The following is an 11,927-nucleotide window of genomic DNA, read 5'->3' as shown; positions in this document are numbered from 1 at the left end:
TCCGACCTCGGATCAAAAGCTTCATCTCCATGGTATGGCGCGAGGTCTTTGACATTGAAGATGTCGCTCACATTGTACTTACCTCGTGGTAGGTCTATCTTGTAGGCGTTGTCGTTGTAGCGTGCTAGCACCTTGAAGGGTCCATCGGCTCGAGGGAGAAGCTTGTACTTGCCTTCGTTGGGGAAGCGGTCCTTGCGAAGGTGTAGCCACACTAGATCACCAATGTTGAAGACCATCGGTTGCTTGTTGACGTTGAGCTTGGTCGCTAGTCGTTGTACTTGGCGGTCGATGGTGTGCCTTGTATCTTCATGCATCTTCTTGATGTAGCTTGCACGGGCACTTGCGTCTAGGTTGGTTCGATCTTATAGAGGAAGAGGTAGAATGTCCAATGAGGACAATGGGTTGAAGCCGTAGACGACCTCGAAGGGCGACTTGCCGGCCGTCGAATGTATTGCACGGTTGTAGGCGTACTCGGCGATGGGTAGACACTCCTCCCACTCCTTGATGTTCTTCTTGATCAACACGCAAAGTAGAGTGGAGAGTGTATGGTTCGTCACCTCCATTTGGCCGTCGGTTTGAGGATGGTATGCAGATGAGAACAAGAGCTTGATTCCGAGCTTGGCGCATAGGGTCTTCCAAAAGTAACTCAAGAACTTGACGTCATGGTTGGAGACGATTGTCTTTGGTACTCCATGGAGATGCAAGATTTCCCTACAAAAGAGATTTGCAACGTGTGAAGCATCGTCTATCTTGTTGCAAGGAATGAAATGTGCCATCTTACAAAATCGGTCCACAACAACAAACACGGAATCCTTTCCATTTTGTGTTCTAGGCAAACCAAGTATAAAATCCATGCTAATGTCTTCCCAAGGTTGATAAGGAATAGGAAGGGGCATGTAAAGACCATGGGATTGAGCTTTAGACTTAGCTTTGCGACATGTAGAGCAACGGTTGGTGAAGCGTGAGACGTCGCGGAACATCTTGGGCCAAAAGTAGTTCTTGGAGAGCGTGGCGAAATTCTTTTCGCGTCCAAAGTGTCCCATGAGTCCTCCTCCATGAGCCTCTTGCAAAAGGAGCAAACGAAGAGAAGTCCCAGGAATGCATAGTTTGTTAGCTCTCATAAGATATGCATCCTTGATATAATATTGTTCCCAGGAAGTATGCATCAAACACTTAGCATAAGGAATAGAAAAAGATGGATCATTAGCATAAAAGTCATTGATGTGCTCCAAACCAATAACATTCAACTCAAGTTTAGTGATAAGTGTGCATATGAGTGAAAGTGCATCCGCAACTACATTTTCCTTACCCTTAATGTACTTGATCACATATGCGAAAGATTCAATAAACTCACTCCATTTGGCATGACGCTTGTTCAACTTAGTTTGACCCTTTAAGTACTTAAACGTTTCATGATTGGTATGGATGACAAACTCATGAGGTCTAAGGTAATGTTCCCAAACATGTAGCACACGCACTAAAGCATACAATTCTTTGTCATAGATGGGATAGTTAAGTTGAGCACCGGAGAGTTTTTCACTAAAGTAAGCAATGACTCGTTTTTCTTGCATCAAAACTCCACCAATTCCAGTACCACTTGTATCACAATGAACCTCAAAAGTTTTCTCTAAGTTGGGCAAAGCAAGAATCGGAGCATGAGTAAGCAAAGACTTGAGCTCATCAAAAGCGGTGGATTGCAAAGATCCCCAAACAAAAGGAGCATTCTTCTTACTCAAAGCATGCAAAGGAGCGGCAATTGTGCTAAAGTCTTTCACAAAGCGTCGATAAAATCCTGCGAGACCAAGAAAACTACGCACTTGTTGCAAATTGGTGGGTTGGGGCCAAGTTTTAATTGCCTTAATCTTGGATTCATCAACATGGACACCCTTGGAAGAGACAACAAAACCCAAGAAAACCACTTTGTCAACACCAAACGTGCATTTTTTCAAGTTTGCATAAAGACGTTCCTTGCGAAGGGTTTGCAAAACAGCCCTAACATGATTAATATGCTCTTTCATGGTTTTGCTAAACACAAGAATATCATCAAAGTAAACCACAACAAAGACTCCAATATAAGGGCGAAGCACATAATGCATAAGACGCATGAAAGTACCGGGAGCCTCTGATAAACCCATAGGCATCACTAACCACTCATATAAACCAAATTTGGTTTTGAAAGCAGTTTTCCATTCATCACCCTCTTGAATGCGGATTTGATAATAGCCACTTTTAAGATCAATTTTTGAGAAAAAGTTGGCTCCACTAAGTTCATCAAGCATAGCATCTAAGCGAGGAATAGGATGCCTATAGCGAACGCTAATAGCATTTATAGGTCTACAATCGTAACACAAGCGAAAACTTCCATCGGGTTTAGGAACAAGTATAACGGGAACGCCACAAGGGCTTAGGCTTTCACGTACATGACCGTTGTCGATGAGTTCTTGTACTTGCCGTTGAATCTCCTTGGTTTCTTCGGGATTGACTCGGTATGGAGCTTTGTTTGGGAGAGGCGCTACGGGGATGAGGTCAATTCGATGCTCAATGCCTCGAAGAGGAGGTAGACCCGGAGGTAGCTAATCGGGGAAAACATCTTGGAATTCCTACAAAAGAGATTGAAACAATAAAGGTAGCTCGTGAGAGGTGTTAGTTGTTGGATCTCCATCCTTGCACATGAGGACAAAGTGCATCACACTCGATGGGTTCTCACACACTTCTCTCATCTCACTTTTGGTGGCAAATAGGATGAGGTTTTTCTCTCTAGGCGAAGAGGATCTCAAGTTTGGCTTGTGGCTCTCACTCACTTTTGGGTGGATCACTTTCTCACTCTTCTCTCCATGATGGGTGGCTTGCTTGTCGGCTATCACTTGACTAGGAGAAATAGGTCATAGCACATATTCCTTCCCTTTCATCTTGAAGCTATAGTGATTGGTGCACCCATTGTGGATGACACCACGATCGAATTGCTATGGCCGACCAAGAAGGAGGTGGCAAACGGTCATTGGGACCACATCACACTCCAAAGTGTCCTCATATGCACCAATTTTGAAGGAGACTTGGACCGTATGCTCGACTCGTATAGTGCCGGAGTCACTTAGCCATTGAACCTTGTAGGGGTGTGGGTGCTTCCTCTTCACCAATTGAAGCTTGGAGCATTGTTCTTCACTTGCCAAGTTGTGGCAACTACCTCCATCGATGATGACCTTGACGGACCTTCCATTGATGCCGACCTTAGTGTGGAAGATGTGGCATCCTTGGCTTCGTCTTGTTGATGTTGAAGAGTCAAGACCTTGGAGACAACGAGAGCGGGGCTCGAACCCTCATCACAAAAGACTTGATCATCTTCATCCTCGTTCACGCACCGATGCATGGACACTTGCACAAGATCTTCCATCTCCTCATCACTCATGGAGTCATATGTGTCGTCGTCGTTAAGGATCATGGTGCGCTTGTTTGTGCATTGATAAGACTTGTGGCCTCGGCCGCCACAAGTGAAACACTTGAAGGAGCTTGTCTTGACGGTCTCATCGGTCGGAGTATATGAAGAAGCACGTGTCTTGAAGTTTCTTGTAGTAGGAGGAAGACGACTGGAACTTGCCAAAGTTTTCTTGTAACTTGACTTCTCATCGTTGCTTGTAGAAGGCTTGGTTGATGTAGATGTTGGAGGAGTTGTTCAAGCTTGGTTGTTGGAGAAGCCGTAGGTCTTGGATGAATACTTGGCATACTTGAAGTCATCTTGCACTTGACGTTCCACCTTTGTAGCTTGATGCACGAGCTCAATGAGGTTGGAGTAGGGTTGGAAGTCGGCGATCTTCTTGATGGGATGATTGAGTCCATTCAAGAATCGTGCCATTGTTTGCTGATCATCCTTCGTGACATTGGCTCGAATCATGGCTATCTCCATTTCCTTGTAGTATTCTTCAACACTCTTTGTTCCTTGCTTGACGAGTTGTAGCTTCTTGAAGAGATCGCGGTTGTAGTAGGTTGGCACAAAACGTGCTCGCGTGACTTCATTTCATCCCAAGTGGTGATAGGTGGTTCACCTCTTGCTTCACGGCGCTCAAGGACTTGTTCCCACCATATGAGGACATAGTCTTGGAACTCAAGTGATGACATAGCAATCTTCTTCTCTTCCTCATAGTTGTGCAAACGAAAGATTTTGTCGACCTTCAATGCCCATGAGAGGTATTCTTTGGGATCATTGCTTCCATTGAACTTGGGCATTGTGAATTTGAGCTTTCCATAGCGTTGCTCTTCATTGTGTTGTTGGCGATGGTGATGATGACGCCCTTGACGTGGAGGGTAATCATCCTCATGTTGCTCTTGGCATGGAGGAAGTCCATGATCAACTTGTTCTTGTTGAACTTGAAGTTGAGGTGGAGCTTGACGAGCTTGTGGAGCTTGATGAGCTTGTGGAGGAGCTTGTGGAGCTTGATGTTGCACACGCGGTTGGTAGTTCCTCTCTTGGATTTCTTCTCGAAGGGCTTCCTCTTGATTGCGCTGTTCGCGATTGCGGTTGGCGATGGCTCGACTTGATTCTTGAAGGGCACATTGCACCTCAAGAGCTTGCGCTTCACGTTGGTGTTGTCGAAGACGTTGAGCCTCGGCGTCTTGTTCCTCTTGGTGTAGACGCGCTCGTTCTTCCTCTTGGCGCCGTAGTCGTTGTCGTTCTTGACCTTGCGCAAAAGCGACTTGATTTGATTGAGGACGAGGGTCTTGCTCATCAACTTGCTCTTGTGAATGCTTGTCATGTAGCGGGTTGCGAGATGCATGACACTCTTGACGCGCGGCTCATCGAAGAGTGTTCGATGATGGTGTACTTGAGTCGGAGAAGGTGTCGTCAGAGTGTCGACTCGAGCGGCTCCGTCTTGAGGATGAAGATGTGGAAGGATGCGGTTCCTCATCAAGGCGCGGATCTCGTCCATTCTTGCATCATTCTCTTGCTTGTGGGCGTTGAACTTGTTATTGAAGTAGTCTCTTGTACGTTGCTCGGAGAGTCGCAAGTCGGTGGCGAGGTTGTCGATGCGGTCACTCATTGCTTGTTGCTCTTGGTGCAACGCCCTTTGAACACCAAAGAGGTGGCCCTTTGTGACGAATGAGGACGTGTCGTCGCTGTTCCCGATGAGGGGTGGATTGGTAGAAGAAGTTGGCCTATCCATCATTTCAAACAAAATGTAAGTGGTAGACGGAAAAGAACGTGTACCAAATGTACCTTGACCTAAGTTGAAGATGAATCAAGTTCACTCAAATGCGGACAATGAAATAGCACTGTTGGTACCAATTCTTGTCGGTTCTCACACCTACACACGTAAAAGCTTATGGAGGAGCTTGGTTAGGATGGTGGCAAAAATTTGATGCAATAGTAAGTGAGCTTCAATAATCTTGGAAAAGGTTCACAAATTTGCAAATGCAACAAGTAGACCAAGCAAATAATGGTACACGAAAACACACACGCAAATAGATAAGTGGGATTGTGCAATCCAAAAGTGAGCCAAAATGTGGAGACCACGAAAATGCTCTTGTTGCACAATACTAGAGAGACGCTAGCACGATTGCACAATAGGTGGATACGGAACTTGTGCACAACCTACTAAGCAAAAATGCAACAATCTCTATCCCAAGTATGCTATATGTATGGTATTTCGGTGCGATGATCCAAGATGATCCAATATGACAATCTTAATGTAGTATGATGCTATGGTTCTTGTTCATAAGATCTTTGCTTATCTTTCCTCTTTGCTTAAAAGCTTTGGTGGCTCTTTCACTTTTGAGCTCTTTTCTCAAGCAAAACTTCAGGAACCAAGATAGCAATTGTGTATGCTATGACAACTTTGTGACAGACAAGTGGATCCCAAGATATGCACCACTATGGTATGGTATGTATGCTATGGAGTATGATCACTAATGTGCACAAGTAACATTGCCCGCAATACTCAATGGCTAGTCTCGATGGGTAAGCTACGCAAAAATGAGGCAATGTGGGTATCAATGCAATTGCAAGGTATGACAAAGATGTCGTCGATGTTACCGTCCTTGGCGATGATGAGACCCTTGCGAAGCTGAGCCGTGGTGATGATGAAGTCGAACCGTACCTAGATAGCCGAAACACAATAGGACACGGGAGCCACAACTCAAAATCTCAAGGACCAAAACGTGTCAAAATCGTCATAGGAGGTATCGGGAAAGATGGTGGTGTATGTGGGTTTGGAAGATGTGGTGGAAGGTGGGGTTGTGGTGGTGGCCGAACTGACAATGTTCAGTTTCGTCAGAGTTTCACGGACGTCCGGTTTCTATGGTCGTCCGGTCGCAGGACGTCCGGTAGGGTCCGGTCGTCCGGTGCCTGGGCAAAATTCGGGCACGAGATGAACTACGCGATTTCGGGGTGGAGGAAGATGGTGAGGTCGAAATCGAGCAGATTGGTGGATGGAAAAGGGTGGGGAGGGTGGGGAATGTTAGATCCAACGCAGCAACGCAAATCCATGGACCAAATCCAACAAAATCTCAACTCACCAAAAAATCACAAAAAAAATTGGGGCTATTTTTGGTGGGGAATTTTCGGATTTAGGACGAAAACAACAAAATCAAGCTAGAAAACACGGGGTAGGGGCTCCAAAAACGTGATCAACGTGGCTCATGATACCAAGATGATGTAGGGCGGAACCCTAGGAGCCGATCTTTCACATTTGGAGTGGATCCTACGGGGAGACACGAAGAACGAGCGGAAGAAAACAAAGGGAATCACGGGGGGAAACGAGAGAAACACTCAACCGACAAGTAATCGATCACACAAGGGCTAGATCACCGAAAGCACATGGTAACACATGATCCAAAATCAACAAAGGTAAGGATACAAAGGAAACCGTTCTTCTCCATAAGGAGGTCTTGATTGTCTTCCCTTGAAGGGGTCTTGAATCCGCTTGGGGGATCTTCTCCGAAGAGGTCGTGAGCTCCGAAGAGAAGTAACCAAGTGGATGATCAAGGCTCTCACACAAAATATGAGCTAAACCAATGCTAACCCTAGATAGGAGGTGGAAGAGACCTATTTATAGTCGTAGTGCAAATGGAAGTCAAAGTGAAGGGGTACAAGGGCTCCAGCCCGTGGGCGCGGTCACTCAGGTGCCGGACGTCCAGAAGACGTCGGACGAACGGAGGCTCGGGACGGTCTGGAGATCCGGAAGGGCTTGAACGTCTGTAGATTCGGCTCTGTCGTGGATGCATCGGATGTCCGAAGAGGGCCGGTCCTCCGGAGCTTCCGGACGGTCCGGACGTCCGATGACCGTCGGTCTTCCGTAGATTCGGCTCGGTTGCTTGTCGCCCGGTCGTCCGGTCCGCCTCGGACTTCCGTAGATTTGGCTCGGGTGGTCAGGTACCGGACGTCCGGAAGGCTCAGTTATCCGTGACCTGGGAATCGTCAGACGTCCGGACTTGGTCGGTCGTACGATGCATGTAGCTTCCAAAGCAGCTCTTCTTCTTGTCCATCACGCTTGGGGTCCTCGCCGTATTGGCTCTTACATGTAGCTATTCTGTGGCTCGTCTCCAAGCACCCGATCACACAGAGAGTTTCTGAATGAGGTAGTAGCCATGTCTCTTGAGTAGGAATAGGGAGTTCGGAGAGGAGCGAGTTCACCTTATCTTCAATAGCCTTAGCTCGAGCTCGTGTCATGGGTCCAAGTGGTGTTGAGGGAGATGTAGGTATGTCCATGGGGATGAGCGAGGGATGCTCCGCATCAGGAATCCTTCTCCCTTAGGAGGGCTTGATAATCTTATGGATCCTTCTCCTTTAGGAGGTCTTGCACTCCAATGGAGTCTTCTCCCTCAAGAGGAGGGCTTGATGATCCTAGGGATCCTTCTCCCTTAGGAGGAAACCCACAAGGGGAGATACATGAGCTAAGGTCTATGATTTGTGTCTATTCTTAGCTTCGTCTAAATGGAGGAAGGGGAGTATATATAGGTCCAAGGGATGAAGGGGTAAGGAGGGACGAGATGGTGATACAAGGGCCAAGCCCAACAGCCACGCACAGGGGGCCCCGTGCGCACGGGGTAAGTGGAGCATGTGCGCACGTGGTCTCCAGGGACCTGACGCATGAGCCCGTGCGCACGGGGTCCGTGAGGCCCATGGACATAGGGGTCCCGTGGGCACGGGGCGGAGGGGCCCATGCGCACGGGGTCGCCTGGGAGCTTCTGCCTTCTTCTTGGCGCTTCCTTCTCCGCTTCCAGGCTTCCCTCTTGGATGGTGTAGATGTTCTCTTCTTCTTGGACTCCTCCTCGATGAATCTGTAGCTCCGCTCACACCTATGTATGCACACAAGGGAGGGGTCAAGTAGTATACCATCCTCGAAAGGTACAAGTGAACACGTGTAAAGGAGATGATTCACCTTTGTATGCATGAAGTAGATGTGGCACGTATCACTTGCCAAATGGACTCTTGACATGGTGATGGCCATAGGATGCTCTGCATCATCCCCTCCCCCTTGGGAAAGATCCGACCTCGGATCGAAATCCAAATCACCATGGGAAAGAGATGATGTCATCATGTAGAAGTTGACGTTCACCAAGCATTCGTCATCATGTAGTTCCAAATTTGCACTCTCCAATGTCGCACCGTCTTGTAATTCCTTCAAAAGGAGCAAAGATAACAAGCACATGGAAAAACAAATGTGGTTGGCATAAGACCAAAACCAAGCATTCAAGAGGTGATTCACCCAACAAATGTTGTCATCAAGCATAGCATGTGGTTTGACAAAGAAGTGTGGCATGGCATTTAAGCATATAAATTGAGCACAATCAAGTTCATGGGAACAAGCATGCAAATGGGAGGTCGAGATGCAAATATATGTGATAAGTGACCAAGCATCTACCTCAAGGTCATAGCAAGCATGCATAAAGTGCTCAATGAACGGTCTATGGTAGGCATAAGAGTCATTCACAACACCAAATATAGTGAAATGTCTAAACACATGGGGCAAGTGCAAGACAATCCAAGCATAACGTGCAAAGGGTGTAGTGAAGATAGCGTGGCACTCAACACAATGGAAAGAGCAATTGTTCAACATGTGTGAGGCAATCAAGTCAAGCATGTGATAAGCAAAGGGACATGACATATGTGAAGAACTAGATGCAACACACAAGGCATATATGTCATGGGGCATGGCAATGTGGTAATGATAAGTCGAAGCAAGATCGCTAGCATGTGTGCAAAGTGTCATGGAGCAAACAACACATGAAGTATGATCCAGAATATGCATGCTCATGGTTTGGGTGTTCTCGAGATAGAATGATATCGCCTCGAAAGCATGTCCTTGTGCGTTCTTCACAATATCGAAGTGGTAGGAAATGTGGTATAGAAGCCAGTCATGGTTGAATGTATGAGGCTCGCTCTCAAGAGCTTGAATGGTCAACACACGTGCAGTGGAAGTCGACACGAAGTCCACGTATCCTACATAGGCACACAACAAAAGAAAGAGCGGATGCGCATGGTAGATAAACACATCATCCATCATGATGGTTCTCTTCTCTTGCACATAACCATTAGAAGCACAAGTGCATGAATAATATGATGCAACAATGGCGATATTCATGGCACTAGGTATATGGTGCAAAGAGGTAAGACAAGCATGCTTCACAAGACATATGTCAAAATCTCCAAACATATGTGAGAATGCTATGGGGGCAATCTCATGAGCAAGACTATAAGCATTGTTGCACTCAATACATGGCAAGTCATCTAGCATGAATGAGGCAACATATGGAGATATGTGACAAGAAGCAATAACAATCATGTGCAAAGCATGTAGATGGTTGTCATCAACCGCATGAAATGAGCAAGTATGAGTCATTGGTGATGCAACATAAGCAAGCATATCAATCAAGTCATGCAAACTAGTGGAGCGAAGATGCAACACACTAGAGTAAACCATGGCAATCATGTCATGTGAGCATATAATACGCATAGACAATGCACATGACATATCGCAAGCACGAACACAAACCAAGATCATAGTATCATCATAGGAATGGTGCACAAAGCAAACATGGCAATAACAAGCAATATCTCCACCAATCTTGCAAATACACATACAAGTATTAGAATCAATCATCATGTGTAATGCAACGCATAGGTCAGAAATGCATGGCAAAGGCATAGGAATAAGCATATCATGCAAAGTGAACATGGCAAGATGGGCATATAATATGTAATGGACAATAACCCATAGACAAGTGAGGGCCATGTAGAAGAGATGCGCGAAGTCTTTGCGCGAAGGGAGCGGTGGGAAAGACAATCCATGGGTTCCCAAATCATCGTTGCTCTCTAGAGCTCGTTTTGTCAACTCATGGGATTGCGAGGTTGACAAGTATTCCTGGGTACCTACACAAAAGAGACATAAACCAAAGAAAGTGTGTGCGTGGTAAATGTACACATCATCCATCATGATGTGTATGTGCACGTGTGAGTTAGCACAAGATAAGCAATGCTCAAAGAAATTTGAGGCATGGTAGATGAACATGTCATCCATCATGAAATAATAGTTGTTATGTATGACACGATGGGGACACAAATTGAGCAAACAAGTATATGGCACATCAATAGCATGTTTATTCATGGGGAGCATATGGTGCACACAATCATGGAAATCATGCAAATCATAGGATGGATCAAAATCTCCTAATGGGTATGAGGAGACTATTGGGATCTCCTCATGAGCAATATCGGAAGCATAATATGGAGAAAATGGACAACATCCAAAACAATGCATATCCGAAGCTAGGTGGTCATGGCATGGCATATGAGATAAATGATGCAAAGGAAGCATATCAATATCACCACAACAAAAACAAATGCCAATAACCATGGGCTTGTCATCTATGCAATATGTGCAAATTGGGTTTATTTTAATGGCATATGCATAGTCACTACGATGAGATTGCAAATAAGACATACGGGAGATCTCATGCATAGCATATGACAAGTCAAGCGGATGATCAAACATGATGTGACCAAGAGAATTATCACAAGAAACCCTATGTAACATGGCATCACAACTACTAGACTCCTCATGGCAATAATCAAACTCATCATAAATGGGTAAATCATCGCATGGGGAAATCATACTAGCATGAAGCATGGTAATAGGTGGATCAACATCATGCAAGCAATCAATGTCAAGAACGTCCACTAGTGGGACAAGAGCATCACCTTCACCTATGTTACCTTTCTCGTGCCACACAAGTGGTGTAGGTGAGGTGGTAAAGACCAAATCGAGGTCATCTTCATCGTGATGGAACCATGTGGGGGGTGCATCATAGTCCATCATGGCCATCGTCATGTCCAAAGGGAGGACAAAGTCGTCGAGGATCGGCGCGTCATCATATATGGGACCTAGCACTAAATGAGAAGACACAATAGAGGAAGTGGTTAAGTTGTTAGAAATCGAATTGGCCTCATATGCCTCATCAACTACCTCACTCTCTCTATGTGGCGGTGGATCACTCACTCCCTCAAGGTAGGTGCATTCAATGTCGCATATGGTGGAGTCACTCAAATCACTCAAGTGGTGGTGGTGGTGGTGGTGGCTCCCCTCACATGGGAATTGGGGCAGCTCATCATATATGGGGCTAGTGGTGAAGTCACTCTCACTCTCAATATGGTGGCAAAAGTCACTCAATTCATCATATGTCACCGTGGTCAAAGGGAAAATCACATGCTCAACCATCTCGTAGTCGTCGCCGTGGATGAAGGCCGAAGATGGCACATCATCACTCTCGTCATGGATGAAGGCCGAAGATGGCACATCATCACTCTCGCCGTCTTGTAGCATGGTCGTTGCAAAGTGAGCTCGGGGTCGAGTAGACTTGGCCTTCTTGAGTTCTTGCTCCGCCTTGAGAGCACCAAAGTAGTTGTCGTCGAGGGACTTGTAGTTCTCGAGGAAGAT

This window comes from Triticum aestivum, chromosome 7B (genome assembly GCF_018294505.1).
Source record: "Triticum aestivum cultivar Chinese Spring chromosome 7B, IWGSC CS RefSeq v2.1, whole genome shotgun sequence".
Lineage (NCBI taxonomy): Eukaryota > Viridiplantae > Streptophyta > Magnoliopsida > Poales > Poaceae > Triticum > Triticum aestivum.
Note: the sequence above shows the minus strand (reverse complement) of the source record.